The following is an 18,836-nucleotide window of genomic DNA, read 5'->3' as shown; positions in this document are numbered from 1 at the left end:
AAATTCATTGTCTCCAATTCATTAAATTGTTAAGTAAAAGCTGTATTAAACATTATGTAATACCTTATTTAGCTGTAATTTATACGTGCTTATCTAACAGCATATGTTCTTCTCTAAGTCTCTATTTCCATTTTCATGCAAGCCACCTCAAATCGTTTTGGAAAGCTGCTAATCAGTCAATGCTTATTGAGCATATACTATCCATTAAAAGCTACATCAGTGAAAAGTTCACAGGAGCCTCTGTTGTGGAGGAGTCTACATTCAAATGGGGAGGGCACTTAAAAAATAGAAAATAGTTAGTAATAAAATAAGTTAAAAACTCCTCCATGCCATGATCTAATCTTATATTTCTCTGTGTTTCACAATGTCAGAGATATTACTGAGAGAAGTGAACACTGCTAAACTAAACAAAGCAAAACATAGGAGCAATTGATTTAATCTTTTAGCCTTGATGATGGAGCAAAACCTGGGGAGAAACTGATGGCGCAAGGGGCAGAGTTGTATTACTAGCACTTGCAGAGCCATATAAAGTGTGTGTGTGTGTCTGTGTGTGTACAGTTAGCCCTCCATGTCCATGGATTTTATAGTCATGTATTCAAATAACTATGGATTTAAAATATTTGGGGAAAGAATTGCAACTGTACTGACATGTACAGACTTTTTTTCTTGTCATTATTCCCTTAACAATGGTGTCACAGTAATTACATAGCATTTACATTGTAGTAGCTATTACAGGTAATCTAAAGATGATTTAAAGTATACAGGAGCATGTGAATAGGTTATATGCAAATATGACACCATTTTATATAAGGGAATTGAGCATCTGAAGATTTTGGTATCCAAGGGAGGTCCTGGAACCAATGCTCCATGGAATCCAAGGGACGATTGTGCATATATAAATATATATACACATAAACACACAAACACACACCATATATATTATGTATGTAAACATATACATAGATAAAGTGTATTGAATACATAAAAGGGACACATTTTGGATGTGTCTTACAGAACTTTAAATACGCTATTTTTTAAATCCTACTTTTCCACTTTGTGTAACTAAGTAAGTGCTCAATAAATCTTCGTTGAGTGAATGAATAGAGGAAAAATTGCTTTCAAAGAGTTACGGGAAAATAGTATGCTCCCTATAGATAAATATAGATTAAAGCTGAATACTAATCACATTAGGGCGTAAAACAGTTTTTGTACAACAGTAAAAATAGCATAAGTTTGGATCCAAATTTTAGGTATACAAAAAGCAACAGGGCCAGCTTTTTTCACTGAGCTATACCTAGTTAATTCAGGGCCTTTCGCATAATAAATGCTCATTAGATTTGATTGTACTGATTTTTTTGAAAAATAAATTAAAAGCCAATCCAAGCATGTCTTATAACAATGAAAAGTTTAAAAATAGGTATGTTAGTGATTTAGTAATTAAAATGAGCCGACTTTAATTAGCATTAGTTAGTGAGTTTTGAAATACCAACCTTCAAAGCCTCATAAACAGTGAACTAGCACAGCTCTGACACTAATTGGGTCTTCTCAGGAGCCTAGTAAGGCTGAATGTCATTTACTTAGCAGTGAACAGCTTGGCTAGGTTACAAGGACTCCCACTCCCCAAAAAATTCATCTGTGCTAAAATCAGCTGTAAGTCTTTATATGTAAAATCTAGTGTGGTTAGTGAATGAGCACCTAGAACAGAAAGAACAGAAACACTTTCTGGCTTCTACCAATTTCCATGCAACATCGCTGCCTCTTACCACTTTCCGCTAAGAAGGGGTAAAATAGAGGACCCTGAGGCTGGAGTGGAAGTGGCTGAACCTGGCTTCTCCTGTCGTTTTCAATGCTGATTACCTGTCAGCTTCTAGAAGATTCAATTTTCCCTTGCATTTTTGTCTATTCCTCTCTGAGAAAGCTGGCAAGAAACTGCTTGCTGAAATGCTTTTCTCTTGGTTTTCCTCTTACCTCACTGGCCTTTCTCTTCCTTGGTCTTTTTATTGGCGCTTTCTTAGCTCCCTTGCCTGCAAATGCTGGAGTAACCCAGGAATTACATTACTTTTCCATTGGTGCATAACAAATTACTACAAATTGTAGTGCTTTAAAATAACAGACTTTTTTTAATCTCATAGTTTCTGTGTGTCAGAAGTCTGCTCACAGCTTACCTGGGTCTTCTGCAAGGCTGCAGTCCGAGTATCATTTGGGCCTGGGATATCATCCGAATGCTTGACTTCAGAAGGATTTCTTTCTAAATTTACTCAAGTTTTCTGCAGAACTTATTTTCTTCGAGCTATAGGAGGGAGGGCCTTATGTTTTGTTGGCTGGAGGCTGAAGGCCTTGCAAGCTGGCAGCTGGAGGCTGCCCTAAGTTTCTAGAGGCTTCCCTCAGTTCCTTGCCAGATTGTTTCCCCTACATGACTGTTTGCTTCACATACATCTCACCGTCACATATTCTATTGGTTAGAAACAAGTTACAGATCCTGCCTACATTCTGGGAGATGGGAATCATACAGGGATGTGAACACGAGAAGGTGAGGATAATGGAGCACCTGAGTCTGTCCACTTGAGGGCTAGTTCTCTGTCCTCTCCCCTCTATGTGCACTCATTTCTTCTTACATCTCAACAGCTATATCTATGGTGTTAAATTTGATCCTCCTCAAACTTCACACCAGTATAGCCAACTGCATAGTTTATATATAGTTCCTCTTGGATAGATCTAGTGGACATCTCAAATTTCATATACCTAAACCCAGAATAATTATTTCCCACCAATCACCTGTTTTTTCCCCACACTCTTCTAGCCTCACTAAATGCCAGCTCAGTTACTCAGATAAAAACCTTTGTATCATCCTTGACTCTACATTCTTCATACCCACATCTAGCTTATCAGAAAATCCTGTCCCTTCTATTTTCAAAATATATTCATTCTCTGACCATTTCTCTCCACTTTGTAAAAATGCTTCCTGTTTTATTCCCAGTAAAAGCTACACCATCTGGCTTTTTTGTTACTTCTCTAGCCTCTTCTACTACTGTTCCCTTTTTCATTCCATTCCAGAATAGTGGCTAACTTGCTGTTTTCTGAGCAGCTCAGGCACCCTATCACTTTAGAGCCGTTCAACTCACTGTTCCCTTTTACTGGAACACTCTTCCCCCAGAAGACTGCATGGCTGACTCCCTCACCTCCCTCATGGCCTTTGATATGTGAAACATTACAGATGAGTCCTACCCTATTCACCTTTTTGCTGTTGCAATCTATTTTTTTTCTTCCTGTGTTCCAAGTGTCCTTTATACTGCTCTCCCTTCTCCTTTTTTTCTTGTACTTATAATCTTACAACATTCTATATAGGTTATTCATTATATTTATTGTTTATGGTCCCTGTTTCCTACTAGAATGTGAGTTTCATGAGGACACAGATCGCTGTCTCTTTTGTTCATTGCTGTATCTGAAGCCGTTAAATGTTCTTGGTATATAAATAGATGCTCATTAAGTATTTGTTGAATGAATGAACAAATAACGCAGTTAGTCTTGTTCTCATCTTGGTATCTGCAGCACCTTCAATTAATCCTGGATTCATAAGCACTTACAAAACTATTTTACCTTCAAAACGTTTGAAACTTGCCATTTCTTGTTTAGCATCTTCAGTTGGCACTAGGGTCTGATTTAAAATTTAGGTTACTTGGTAGCCCTCTGGTTACCATTCCAGCCCTGATGGGGGTAAGGTCTATCTCCATTTCCTAGCAACTGACTCAGAACCTACTTCTAGTCAGATTGACCACAAAGAACCCCAACACCACTGCCTCTGACTTTGCTGTTGATGGATACTCATGCAGTTTAACCACATGCCAGATTATTTTACATCAAATGTTGCCTCTCACCAAACATGTACATGTACCTTGGTGAATATCTCAGTTCTTGTTTCACTCCAAGCATTAAGAAGGAGGTAAAACAGGCAGTGGTAGTCACCTGACTCCTCTCCCAGCATACCCCTCCAGGGTTTTTTCTTCTGTGGACTGTTTTTCTTTTATCCTATGCTCTTTTTTTCTGTGTCCCTACATCCTTGAGAACTATTAATACCTGCTTTTTGGGTGGGACTTTCTGTTATTCACATATACTCTAAAGTAGTAAATAAATGTACCATTTTCTCTAGATTTTTTAACTTTAAATCCTCACTATTGTTATAGAATGAAAAATGTATTCCTTTCAACCACATTTGAGACATTAGTATGCTGGTTAATTTGATTTAGGGCTCAGACATTAGAGAAGTCCATTTCTGTTTCCTTGAACTTGCATGAAAGAAGTTGCTGAGAAGTCTCCAAGCATATTAGGCAAACCTTGGCCAGAACCTTCCATTTGAGGTTGGGTACAGGTGAGTGGTGACTCATGAAGGTAGCTGGTATAGAGAGTTATCTTAACCACATGGGTTGAGAAAAGTTTAAAGACTCATTCTCTACCACTATTGGAAAACAGGTAGCTAGGCCCTTGTCATGTGCTTTACGATGCTTCCTTTTCAACTTTGTTTCTTAAAAATTATTTTAATCAGATATCATTTGTATGACAATATTTACTGTTAATGAAGTAGTATATGGTGATTTTCTCTGAGTAACATAGCCTGTATTTACCTCTGGCTTTTTCATTGTCTTTGAAATCTGACACTAATTTTCTAATTGTATTTTTTTTAGGAAGCAGAATCTGAAACTTTCTGAGGAGAGCATTTGAGCTTCAGATTTCTAACAGGTAATGAGAAAATATGGAAAAGACCCACACTACCTAGATTACACTTTCACAAAGTAAAAGTTAAAGTTCTGGTAGGAAATTTTGTAAAAAATAAAATTCACACTGAATTCATTTTTAAAAATTGTATGTACTTTTAAGCACGATGTTTATTACTGAGAATCAGCCCAACTACACAAAGAGACAGATGTCAGTTTAAGTAGACAAATGTTTCAAAAATAAAATATTTTTTATCAGCAGTAAATGTTTTACTTGATAGACTAACTTGATAGTCTTAACTACACGAACAGTTGGATACAAAAGAAAATGTGTGTATTGCCAGCAAACATTTTCAAAAGATAAGCACTTGTGCCAAGTACTACATGCTTAGAAAATCTTTCATTTGGCCAGCTGAGACCACCACGTGTCTTAAAATATGCCATCCGTCATTTCAGTGTTAAGAGCGCCCCCTGGTGTGGTTGTATATTTATATGCTTCCGTGACTTTTAGACGTTTTAAAAATTTCATTTTGCTATTAGATGGTGATGGGCCTTTTTTGCTGGGTTGACTTGGTCAGTATGGTGTGTAACCATCTAGAAATTTGTATTTACTATTTTTCTTGTCTTTATCCATGACCATGTCTGGAGTCAGTGGTCAGCTTGAAAGCCGAATTTGGGAATATTTAATTCCTAAACTTCCTCAGTCAAGCTAATGGCCAATAATATGTCATTTATTAAGTGTGAAATTATATATTGCGATAAAATTTTACAGGATAATCAAGTTATTTGGTGGTAATAACTTTGTTAAAAGTGGCAAATTGCTGTGAACAATTTCTTTTTGGTAAGTTCATGGACATTATAATAATTTAACATGAGAATTCAGACAATATATTTTGCTTTTAAAATATCTATTGTGTAAAAACTAAATAACCCAAATGTTGATATTTCCTTACAAGCCAGCAACTCCTCTCTGGTGATATAACTTGCAAATATAAGCAAAATAATTCACCCATATGTCATAAATAGGACTCTTATTTATTACCTGCCACCAGGGAATAACCCCATAGAATTGCAGCCAAAATTGGCAGCAGAGTACCTGTTTTGTAACTTTTTTTCTTGTATTTTATTTTTAATCCTTTAGGAATATAAACTACTCTTGCAAAGTGAAAGCACACACAATATTCTAAATCACATTTCTGTATATTTGATAATTGCAATTATTTTCCCTTATTGTCTCTTTTTCAGACTAAATTATCTTGATTTAACCATTTCTCATATAAATTATTTGAAATTTAATAATTTGCAGAACTACAATTGTGAACCGTTTGCAGTAGACTGCTTTTGTTTTTATTATTTTCTCTGTGTTCCTCTCTCCTTTGATTCTGAAACCATAAGCTCAGTACAGTATTTACATTAATTCCTGGCTTATTGAAAGAATGTTTTTAAAAACATAAATTAAAAAAATCAGAGCAATGAATCTGCCTTAGTAGACCTGTGTTTGAATCCCAGCTTTCATATTTACTTGTAAAAATCATGACTGTGGACAAGTTGATGACTCTCTCGGAGCCTCAGTCTTTTCTGTAAAAGAGGAATGCAAATCACTACTTCAGAGGATGTCCTTAATACATTCTTTACATTAATATGTGCTTAAAACTTATTATATGCCAGATATGGGTACCTTATGACACCCCTTATTTTTCACAAGTGTGTGAATGTGGTATTATTATTTCTATATTATTGATGAGGCTTAGTGATGCTAAGAAGCCTCATAAATGGACAAGCCAAGATTCTAATTCAGGTCTTTCTGACTTAAAGTGAGCTCATCATCACTGGCCATCAGAGAAATGCAAATCAAAACCATAATGAGATACTATCTCACACCAGTTAGAATGGTGATCATTAAAAAGTCAGGAAACAACAGGTGCTGGGGAGGATGTGGAGAAATAGGAACACTTTTACACTGTTGGTGGGACTGTAAGCTAGTTCAACCATTGTGGAAATCAGTGTGGCGATTCCTCGGGGATCTAGAACTGGAAATACCATTTGACCCAGCCATCCCATTACTGGGTATATACCCAAAGGATTATAAATCATGCTGCTATAAAGACACATGCACACGTATGTTTATAGCAGCACTATTCACAATAGCAAAGACTTTGAACCAACCTAAATGTCCAACAATGATAGACTGGATTAAGAAAATGTGGCACATATACACCATGGAATATTATGCAGTCATAAAAAATGATGAGTTCATGTCCTTTGTAGGGACATGGATGAAACTGGAAACCATCATTCACTGGAAACCATCATTCTCAGCAAACTATCGCAAGGACAAAAAACCAAACACTGCATGTTCTCACTCATAGGTGGGAATTGAATAATGAGAACACATGGACACAGGAAGGGGAACATCACACACCGGGGACTGTTGTGGGGTGGGGGGAGGGGGGAGGGATAGCATTAGGAGATATACGTAATGTTAAATGACGAGTTAATGGGTGCAGCACACCAACATGGCACATGTATACATATGTAACAAACCTGTAAGTTGTGCACATGTACCCTAAAACTTAAAGTATAATAATAATAAAATAAAAAAGTGAGCTCACAACCACTGTGCTATGCATTTAATTTAATCATGCTTATTCATGTCTACTGATTTGTTAATTCATTTGTCATCACTGTCAAATAATCCCCTACTGCACATAGAGGAAAGCAACCTTCAGGGAAAGCATAGAGGAATCATTTTGTATGGATGCTCTTGTCTGAAAGCCAGAATTGCTTTGGGCATTTATTCTTCTATGAAGTTTTTTCAAACCAGGTGGCGCATTAAGACATTGCTTGTTATTAGCATGATTGAGCTGATAATAGCAGTGACAACAAATAGGGGTATTAGGTTAGTGAACTTGAAGGCTTCTTTATGAATAGTATAAAATCGGGGTAAAGGAATGCTGATTTTAGAAACTGTTGCATCCTTCTAATCCACCATTTATTTTGTGTTTTTTGTTTCCTGGACCTGGGAGCATAGTATAAGTTTGATGTGCATTGCCATTCAATTTAAGCGTCTAATTACCTGCATTGGCTTTGTGAAGCTTGTATCATTTTCTTTATGTGTTAAGAATTATTTTTTGATTTTTATATACCAGATTTCCTGTAATTGCTACAGAGGCCAATGTAATAAGTTTCTCATTTCATTAGTAAGTAGTTTTGAAGGCTACTAAGTAGCTCATCACAGAAACACAGCGTGAACAGGCCTGTTCTTTGCTTAATAAAATCTAGTGCTGCATATTATTTCCTTAGTCCTTGAGATTTGCTCTAAGAATTAGGCTGTTCAATCACAGTTCAGAGCACATTGTTAGGCTCCTCAATGGCTGAGTGACTGTTTTCTTGTTTAGGTTGTGTCATGTCCTGCTTGGGTCAGATGTATAGGCATTATTATGAGTATGTATGCATATTATTATGTCTTACTAAGATAGCACATTACCCCAAACACGAATTAACCTTATGAAAATCAGTTTAACCTTTAACAGAACCAATGAATGAGTGAAGAAATGGGAGTTTTCTTAGTATTTTACCCTCATTTCTGCCCTACAGTGGCATCTCCTGCCAGCCCATCTTAAACACACACACACACACACACACACACAGAGAGCACATTTGGTAAGTGGGCTCTTTGACTTGTTTACTGTCTGTGGAACCTCTGATATTGTTTTAGTTTAGACCCTGATACTTTGAACAATTGGAATAGTTTCCTAACTGGATTCCACCTCTCCGTTTTTACCCCTCTCTAATCAATTAAGAGCAGGCTAATTTTTCTGAGGCATAGAACTAATATCAGGTTAAAATAATTCAGTGTCTCATTGCTCAAAACCATCTTCTGGTTCTTGCTTACCTCTCTTCTAGTTTTCTCACTGCCTGCCATTGTCCTCACTCCTTGAATGTTGTGCTTTGCTCTGCTGACAAAATTACAGATCCTAGAATGCTTTTTGCTTTCTTTGCCTCCCTTTGTCTTTATGCACCAACTCCGTATGTCAGTGACAGCCTTCTGTACTTCTTTATTTAATAAGTCCTTTTATTTTTTTTCAAAACCCAGCTCTACTTTTATTTTTTACTGTAATCCTTCCCAGACTAACTTCCCACTGCACAAGCATACACCCAGCCTGAATTAGGTACCTCTTCAGTGGGCCACTAAAGGCCTTATGTCCACTTCTGTTACTGCAAAGTTCTATTTACAGTGGACAACTTGAAGCAGGTATTATTGTATCACAGTACGAGGTACATTGAAAGTGTTCAGGAAAAGCATTATTTATGAAGCTCATGAAGAGGCTGAATGAAAAATATAAAGATGTTGTATTAGAAGTCCCATGAAGCCCATGCCTTCAGTCAGGTTTTAAAGCTGATAGATCAAATGCCTACTATCAGCCATGAGTGGGCAGGATGGGGAAGCAGCTGTTAGTTGACTTCATGTGTGCTCTTTCTTCTATTTACATTGACTCTCTCTCAGCACTCATGTACTCCTCAGTGCACCCAACTATCCCTCATGACAGAGAGTTCTTGTGGCTTATTTAATATAATATCCTCTCTTTCCTACCTGCTGAATCCTATTATTGCTGCAGACAAAAACAAATACAGAAGTCCCGTTTTCTAATTCTCCTTGTTGGTATGAAAGATAATCTGCCATAATTCTGTCCAGTGAGATATAAACAAAAATCCGATGGAATTTCTGGGAAAGTCATGCCTTATTGATACAGATTTTTGCCTCATCTTCCTTCAGGCCCCTTCCTCCTTTCTCATTCCTGGAAGGTAGACATGATGACTGGAACTAGAGCAGTCACCTTGCAACCTTGAGGGAAAGGCCAGAAATTACTGAGACTTTAGCCTTGACATCCTTAAACTTCTAAATCAATACCAGCAATTGCCTTCCTTTGGATTTTTCACTACTAAGAGAACGTCCTCAGGTTGTGTTGAAGCCTTTGTTATCTGGGTTTACTGTTGCATCAATTGTCTCAGTTCCCTAATGGATACTCATTAGTATTACAGTTAAAATAAATGCATTAAAAGTTAATGGTATAAGTTTCTCACCTCTCCACCTATATTTTGTATTTTTTAATTCAACAACCATATATTAAGACCCACCATTACCATGTACTAGCTTAGACACTAAGATGTAAGTATTGACACACCATTATTATGCAAATGGCTTTCAGTCTTATGAAGGCACAGAAACATAAAATTAATTGCAATAAGCAATACAGTGTACTATAGAATATATAATATGATAGGCACAACAGTAGTTACGTAGAAAAGCCTGAGAATTGACAGAAGATATCATTTGCATTTTGATCAGGATGCCCTAAAATATGAAAAATTTCGATAATCAGGAAATGAATCTCTCGTGTGGAATTTCTGGCAGCCTGGACAGGACTAATTCCTTGTGCCTTTTCAATAACACAGTGTAGGTGGTCACCTACTTGTGTCGGCCTTACTGCCTCTTAATAATAATGAAAATGAGCTCAATCTAGGGGACTTTGAGCGGCTGACAGGCTGTCTTTGGAAAGCCAAATTGGTGAAAAGCAATCTGTGGAGAAGGAGGGGCTGGAGATGACACAGGAAGTTACCAAGGATGCTATTGACAAGCAGACTGAAGCACTAAGCAGAGAGCTGTAACAATGAGGGCAGTAAACAGGAAACTGAAGCTCTGTGGTTGAAAGGCAAGAGTTAGTTAATGGACAGAGACATCAAAACATCAGGCAGCCCACAGCCCAGAACAAATTCACAATGAGGGAGGGCTAGGGAACAAGTCTCCTCAAGAGAGCACAAAAATAGGCTGCTCTACTCTGGGAGTCTCAGCAAAGTCTCTGTGAGAAAAGCCAGAAGCAGACCATAATAAGGATACTATTTATAAAATCACAGAGTCTCAAAGGAGTTAAAATGAGAAAATATTCCTAAAATAAAACATAAAAATTATAATGAGTTGATGTTTTGAAAAGGCGCTAAATGCACGAAGAACCTGATTCAAAAACAGGGCCTGGGGACTTTGATTTCATGGCATGATCTTGAGATGTATTTGGTGCAGATTTTGAAATTAAAAAAAAAAAAAGTTCCAGAAAAGGCAAAATTAATCTGGAATAAAATTTTTATGGTTGGGCCAAATGCCATTCGGAATTATCAGGTCTTGGGATAAGCTACAGAAGGAAATTTAAGCACATTACCACTTCTTCCAACTGTGACACACAGAGTTTTCCCAGAAGACAAGTGAAATGAAAGCTGCCAATGATCTAGGTTTTGAATAGTAAGGACTGACCATCTTCAGTGTGCCTTAACACCACACACTTGAGAGAAACTGTGAATACCAATAAGGCATCAAGGTATGTTTATGCTATCACAAAATACTCCATACTGTTACTCTACCCAGGGTTAATGGACCAAGTTATGCTTTGATGCATGACCACCACTTCTGATAGTGAATTATAGATACTTTTCTTTGGCACAAGTCCAACCTTCCTTAAAAATAAGTAAACTGGCTTCTGTGACTATAGTCGGCCTGCACACTTCATCTAATACAGAATGCCAATTATGTCATCTAATTTTACTGAGAGTGATTTTCTGAAATATATATATTATACATGTTTGCATGTTGTATAGAAATATATATTAGATCACTTATAATATTACAGATGATTTAAATTATTCCCAGTGCAAGACATAATGCTAGTACATGCATGATTTTTTTTTCTTTTAAAGTGCTACCTATGAGGCAGCATAATTATTTCACAGGATGTCAAATCCCATAGAATAGAGATGTAACCTATATACCTTTTAACTTTCCTTGATAATTTGATGCTGATAAAGAATGTACAAATTAACCCACAAATTTTTTGAAACTATTTTGCTTGTAGTTGGCAGACTGCTTTGATCTATGAAACATAATAATGAACCTCTAGAGTGTACTGTTCTCTAGATTTAAGTTCTAGGCATCTAAGATTCCATAAATATCTGTGTTGACTTCCATGTCTTCAGTGTTTACAATAATTTCGGTTATTTCGACCTTAGTTTTTAGATTGAGAAGTTCTGACCTTTTGTATCTTTCTTCATTTGTAAATTTGTTCTATGGTTAATTATTATTATTCCCCATACCTTATCCTGAGCTTTGATATTTCTGAAATGTGGCACAAACAGCATAAGGCAGTATAGGAACACACAAAGCAGAATGTTACCAAAAATCCTCTCAGGGATATTCAATTGCTATTAGTTTTCTAAAAGTGTTATCTTATCCTTATTTTTATTTTTTAATGTAGAAAAATATATAATGTAAAATTTTTAATTTTAGCCATTTTTAAGTGTACAATTCAGTGGCATTAGTTACATACACAGTGTTGTTGAACCATCACCACTACCCATTTCCAACATTTTTTAATATCCTAAAGAGAAACTGTAAACCCCTTAAGCAGTATCTCCCCATTCCTACCTTCCCAACAGATTCTGGCAATGTAATGTGCTTTTAGTCACTATGAATTTGCCTATTCTAGATGTTTCATATAAGTAGAATCATACACTATTTGTCCATTTGCATCTGGCTTACTTCACTTAGCATACAGTTTTCAGGGTTTATCCATGTTGTAGTGTGTATATTACTTCATACCTTCTTATGGCTGAACCATATTCCTCTGTGTGTGTGTGTGTGTGTGTGTGTGTGTGTGTGTATGTTTTTGTGTGTTCATACTACATTTTATCCATTCATCTGTTGATGTACACTTGGGTGTTTCCACCTTTTGTGATTTTTAAAGCAGCTGTATTTCTTAAACTACTACATTTTTATTGAGCTAAGTCTCAGAGTCTCTTAAAGCTCTTTAGGCACACTTTCTTTTGGAAACTGAAACCTGCACTGAAGTTAACATGTTAAGATAAACATATCTCAATTAAATGCTGCTGTATTTAAATATGAAGTGGATTAAACTGTTGACTAATCCATATGTAAAACTGTACACACATTTACTTGTAATTCATAATTTTAGTGTCAATATATATTCATGTGCCGCATAATGATGTTTCAATTAAGGGTAGGCTGCATATGTGACAGTGATTGCATGAGTTTATAGTGGATCTGAAAAATACCTATTGCCTAGTGACGTTGCAGCTGTGGTGAAGTTAGAGCTGTCGTGACATTGTAGCTGTCATAATGTCATAGTGCAATGCATTACTCACCTTTTTCTGGTGATGCTGGTGTAAATAACCCACTGTACTGTCAGTCATAACAAATCTATCACATACCATTATATACAGTTCATTATACTTAATACCAAATGACTATATTACTGGTTTATATATTCACTCTACTATGTTTTTTATTCATTATTTCAGCTTGTGCTCCTTCTTTTTTTTTTTTAAATTTAACTGTAGAACAGCCTCAGGCAGGTCATTCCATAGGATATTCCAGAAGAAAGCATTGTTCTCACAAGAGATGACAGCTCTATGTGTGTTACTGCTTCTGAAGATCTTCCAGTGGGACAAGATGTGGAGATGGAAGATAGTAATATTGATGATCCTAACTCTTTGTAGGTCTAGGCCAATGTGTGTTTTTGCATTTTAGATTTTAACTACTTTAAAAAAATAGAAAAAAAAATGAAAATTTTTAGAATAGAGAAAAAAACGTATAGAATAAGGATATAAAAATATTTTTGGACAGTTGTACAGTGTTTGTGTTTTGAGCTAAATGTTATTACAAAGGAGTCAATAAAGTTAAAAAAGTAAACACAGTAAAATGTTGCAATAAGCTAAGGTTAATTTATTATTGAAGAAAGAAATTTTTAAGAAGTTTAGCATAGCCTAAGTGTACAGTGTTTATAAAGTCTACAGTAGTGTACAGTAATGTTCTAGGCCTTCACACTCACTCAGCACTCACTCACTGCCTCACCCAGAGCAATTTCCAGTCTTGCAAGCTCCATTCATAAGTGCCCTATAAAGGTGTACCATTTTTATCTTTTATACCATATTTTTACTGTACCTTTTCTATGTTTGGACATGTTTAGGTACATAAATCATTACCCTCGAGTTATAGTTGCCCACAGTATTCTGCAAAGTAAGTTGCTGTGCAGCTTTGTAGCAGACGAGCAGTAGCGTGTATCATATAGCCTAGATGTGTAGTAGGCTATATCATTGAGGCTGTGTAAATACACTTTATGATTTTTGTACATTGATGAAATTGCCTAATGATGCATTTCTCAGAACATGTCCCCATCGTTAAATGGCACATCACTTATTTATATTTTTTCAGACAGTACACATTTTCAAAGGCTATTGAAAAAGCCTGTGGCTCTAAGAAATAAATGGACCTATGTTACTTTATGCATTGAATGTCTAGGTTGATAGTTGGCTGTTCTGTAACATGCTATATCTTACGCAGTTTTTTCCATTGAAAACCATTTTCACTTCTGTTTCACCAGGAGGACTAGGCCTGCTTACCGTCCCAAAATGTAGCTGTCAGACTCTTCTTCCACCATGATTCTCGAACAGTCTGCCTTATTAACATGTGTGTGTGTGTTTTTGAGGGGAGATTTGTTTGCGTATCTCGTAACAGTTACTGCATTTCTTTTTTCTGATTTTAAAAGCAACGCATGTTCATTTTAGGATGTTTACGCACTAGAGAAACATTCGATTTGCTAACTTTGCTATTATAAACAATGTTGCAACATATAGCCTTGTGCCTACCTTTCATGTCTGTGTGCAAGTATTCCTGAAGTTAAAACTAGGTGCATTTGTAATTTTGATAGATGCTTTCAAATTGTCCTTTATGTCATGCTGTCATACACATTACATTCTCACCAGCAGTAATAATCCCCCTTTTCTTACATCATCCCCATCAATATCATAAGTATTACCAGGTTTTTGAGTCTTTATCAAACTATTAGGGAAAAAAGGTCTTAACTTTTATTTCTCTTATTATGATTGAAAGTTTTTCTTAAGAATTACTCATATTTCCATTTTTATGAATTATCAGTTTATATAATTTGCTTCTTTTGCTTTCAAGGGATTATTTTGTTTTGAAGTTTGGAGACTTGCACATTGCCTAGCATATTAGTTGTCAACATTTTTCCAAGTTTGTGCTTTGATATTTTTCCTCTAGAGTTTTGTCATTCATTATTTTTTAATGTGGTTTTGTTTTTGTCTTTCTGTTTATGATAAACAATAGCTTCTATGTGAGATTATTTTAAAACATTTCCATGATTTCTTTTAGTAATATTATGCACACTCTTCATATTCTATATTTAAATATTTGATTTATTGATAATGTATTATATTGGACTGATAAGGCAAGATAACAATCAAGTGAAGAAGAAAGTGTCGGGGAATAATTATAGTAAAATGCTTCCAAAGAAAGGTGGATAAAAGCATTTAAATGTTTTTATTTGTTTTCTGAGTGGTAACTTAGTTGCCCTAATGTCTTTTATTGAAATATTCATTTTTTTACATGAATTTGCTATGCCATATTTATCCTATACACAATTTCCAAATGTGCTAGGGTTTATTTGCAGAGTTTTTAATGCTATTGACATTATATCTTCATGCTTAGCACTATACTAGTTTAGTTATTCTAGCTGTAAAATGTATTTCAACATTCGAGATAGATACTGTTTTTGTGTTTCTTTTCTTGTCTTTTTTCATCAATTTCACAGATCTTCATTCCTGTTTGTATTACCATCTGAACTCCAGAATCAATGTATGTACTTCTCCAGAAGAAGACAAAACTTGTTGGTATTTTAAAATTGGGATCATACTATATTTATAGTTTGACTTAAAAATAATTGTCATCTTTGTGCTTAGTGTTTCTATCCAAGAATATGTATCTCTGGTCACAATTTTTATCTTTCAATCATTGTAATGTTTCTTCATAAATAACTTACATAAATCTTTTCAGATTTTGTTGTTGTTGATTTAATTGCTTTTGTTAGCTTCTCATTTACTCCCATTATTCTCACAACTCTTCTTTACACTCTCTGTGACCTTGCTTTCTCAGTACTACAGTTTATAGCTACATCTTTACATTCTTGTTTTGAACTGGATCTTTACCTTCAAACTTAAATGTTTTTCATAGAATTCCAATTTGCCAACCCAACAACATTTCTGTCAACCCACCATATCTTCATTCCATATTTTTTTGCACACTTTTTTCCCTTATCTGTAAAGATTAATATTTACAAAAGCTGAAGTTTCTCACAATTCACTTATTCTGTCATCCTTTTTCATATGGTTTCTGCTCCCACAACTGTTAAAGTCACAGTATTATGAAGCGACATAATGGTCTCATAGTCATCAATTCCCATCAATGTTTCTCTCTATTCATCTTCCTTTCCCCAATACTTCTTATTGCCTCTGCTCTCTTAAAACACTCCTATAGATTTTTCATTGAGTTTCTCTGAGTTTTACTTTCCCTTTTGAATCTTACATCAAAAAGTATATGATTGCTAGTAACCTGCATTTGGGCTATACTTTTTCCATGCTTTCTCCATTGGAATGTCATATTTCCTATGAGTTCTGCATAGGAATTAAGCATACACCTCCCAAATTTATATCTCTATTTCTAACCTCTTTTCTCATTCTAGTTACATCCTCTTGTTTACATTTTCTTTGGTGAGCCATTTGTGAAAGATATATGCTCACTTTTTAATTGTAGAGTTGATGCCAGGACATACTGTGTTAGTTCTCACATTGCTATAAATAAATATCTGAGGTTGGATAATTTATAATGAAAAGAGGTTTAAATGGCTTGGTGGGGAGCAGTGGCTCACACCTGTAATCCCAGCACTCTGGGAGGCCGAGGTGGGTGGATCACCTGAGGTTGGGAGTTGAAGACCAGCCTGACCAACATGGAGAAATCCTGTCTCTACTAAAAATACAAAATTAGCCGGGCAAGGTGGTACATGCTTGTAATCCCAGCTACTCGGGAGGCTGAAGCTGGAGAATCACTTGAATCTGGGAGGCGGAGGTTGTGGTAAGCCAAGATCACGCCTTTGCACTCCAGCCTGGGCAACAAGAGAGAGACTCCATCTCAAAAAAGAAAAAAAAAAGGCTCACAGTTCAGCAGGCTGTACATGAAGCATAGTTCTGGCATCTGCTTCTGGTGAGGGCCTCAGGGAGCTTATAATTATGGCAGAAGGCGAAGGGGAGCTAGTGGGTCACACGGTGAGAGCAGGAGTGAGAGAGTGTGGGGAGGTCCCAGATTCTTTTGAACAACCATATCTTAAGTGAACTAACTGAACAAGAATCCTCTCATCATCAAGAGGATGGTACTAAACAGTTTATTAGGAATCTGCCTCCATGCGCCAATCACCTCCCTCTGGATACCACCTCCAACATTGGGAATCACGTTTCAGCATGAGATTTGGAGGGGTCAGACCTCCAAACCGTATCAGTTAGCTAGCCAGCTACCTCAGTTTTAACTTTTACCTTGTCCTTAAATATGCCTATAGAACTGGTTTTTGCCAGCGGATTGGGAACAGAAATAATATGTGACACTTTTAACTTGATGTTGTTTGAAATTATGTGTGCTTTTGTGTCTGGAATTGGTGGGTTCTTGGTCTCACTGACTTTAAGAATGAAGCCGTGTACCCTTGCAGTGAGTGTTACGGTTCTTAAGGGTGGCATGTCTGGAGTTTGTTCCTTCTGATGTTCAGATGTGTTCGGAGTTTCTTCCTTCTGGTGGGTTCGTGGTTTCACTGGCTCAGGAGTGAAGCTGCAGACCTTCTCAGTGAGTGTTGCAGCTCGTAAAGGCAGTGTGGACCCAAAGAGTTAGCAGTAGCAAGATTTATAGCAAAGAGCGAAAGAACACACCTTCCACAGTGTGGAAGGGGACCTGCACGGGTTGCCACTGCTGGCTCCGGCAGCCTGCTTTTATTCTCTTATCTGGCCCCACCCACATCCTGCTGATTGGTCTATTTTACAGAGAGCTGATTGGTCTGTGTTAACAGGGTGCTGATTGGTGTATTTACCATCCCTGAGCTAGACACAAAAGTTCTCCACGTCACCACTAGATTAGCTAGATACAGAGTGCTGATTGGTGTATTTACAAACCTTGAGCTAGATACAGAGTGCCCATCGGTGTATTCACAATCCCTTAGCTAGACATAAAGGATCTCCAAGTCCCCACCAGATCAGCTAGACACAGAGTGCAGATTGGTGCATTTACAAACCTTGAGCTAGACACAGAGTGCTGATTGGTGTATTTACAAGCCTTGAGATAGATACAGAGTGCCGATTGGTGTATTCACAATCCCTTAGCTAGACATAAAGATTCTCCAAGTCCCCACCAGATTAGCTAGATACAGAGTGCCAACTGGTGCATCCACAAACCCTGAGATAGACAGGATGCTGATTGGTGTGTTTACAAACCTTGAGCTAGGTACAGAGTGCTGATTCGTGTATTTACAATCCCTTAGCTAGACATAAAGGTTCTCCAAGTCCCCACTAGACTCAGGAGCCCAGGTGGCTTCACCCAGTGGATCCCGCACTGGGGCCACAGGTGGAGCTGCCTGCCAGTCCCGTGCCATGTGCCCGCACTCCTCAGTCCCTGGGTGGTCGATGGGACAGGGTGCCGTGGAGCAGGGGGTGGCACTCGTTGGGGAGGCTCGGGCCACACAGGAGCCCATGGTGGGGTGGGAGGTTGGGGGGGACTCAGGCATGGCAGGCTGCAGGTCCTGAGCCCTGCTCTGTGGGGAGGCAGCTAAGGCCCGGTGAGAAATCAAGCGCTGCATCGGTGGGCCGGCACTGCTGGGGGACCCAGCGCACCCTCCGCAGCTGCTGGCCTGGGTGCTAACCCTTTCACTGCCCGGGGTTGGCAGGCCGGCCGGCCACTCCCAATGCGGGGCCCACCAAGCCCATGCCCACCCGGAACTCTAGCTGGCCTGCAAGCCTTGCGCAGCCCGGGTTCCCGCCCATGCCTTTCCCTCCACACCTCCCCACAGGCTGAGGGAGCCGGCTCTGGCCTCAGCCATCCCAGGAAGGGGCTCCCACAGTGCAGTGTCGAGCTGAAGGGCTCCTCAAGTGCGGCCAGAGTGGGCGCCGAGGCCTAGGAGGCGCCAAGAACGAGCAAAGGCTGCGAGGGCTGCCAGCACGCTGTCACCTCTCACT

The 18,836-nt window shown here is 37.7% G+C and overlaps 1 protein-coding gene across 11 annotated transcripts in view; it reads left to right on the top strand.

The window, feature by feature from the left end:
* COX7B2 (cytochrome c oxidase subunit 7B2) overlaps positions 1 to 18,836 on the top strand; it is a 171,954-nt gene that overhangs the window by 59,071 nt on the left and 94,047 nt on the right. For 8 of the 11 annotated variants that reach the window (XR_010133221.1, XM_004038633.4, XM_019025125.2 and 5 more), the window contains one exon: positions 4,680 to 4,734. The gene's annotated coding sequence lies outside the window, so the exon portion shown is untranslated. Of the gene's footprint in view, positions 1 to 4,679; positions 4,735 to 6,977; positions 7,138 to 15,385; positions 15,430 to 18,836 lie in introns of those variants that run through there. The other 3 variants (XM_063705104.1, XM_063705103.1, XR_010133220.1) reach the window with 2 other exon arrangements.

The sequence above is a fragment of the Gorilla gorilla genome, chromosome 3 (assembly GCF_029281585.2).
Source record: "Gorilla gorilla gorilla isolate KB3781 chromosome 3, NHGRI_mGorGor1-v2.1_pri, whole genome shotgun sequence".
NCBI classification, from domain to species: Eukaryota; Metazoa; Chordata; class Mammalia; order Primates; family Hominidae; genus Gorilla; species Gorilla gorilla.
Note: the sequence above shows the minus strand (reverse complement) of the source record. Positions and strands in the feature narration are given on the sequence as shown.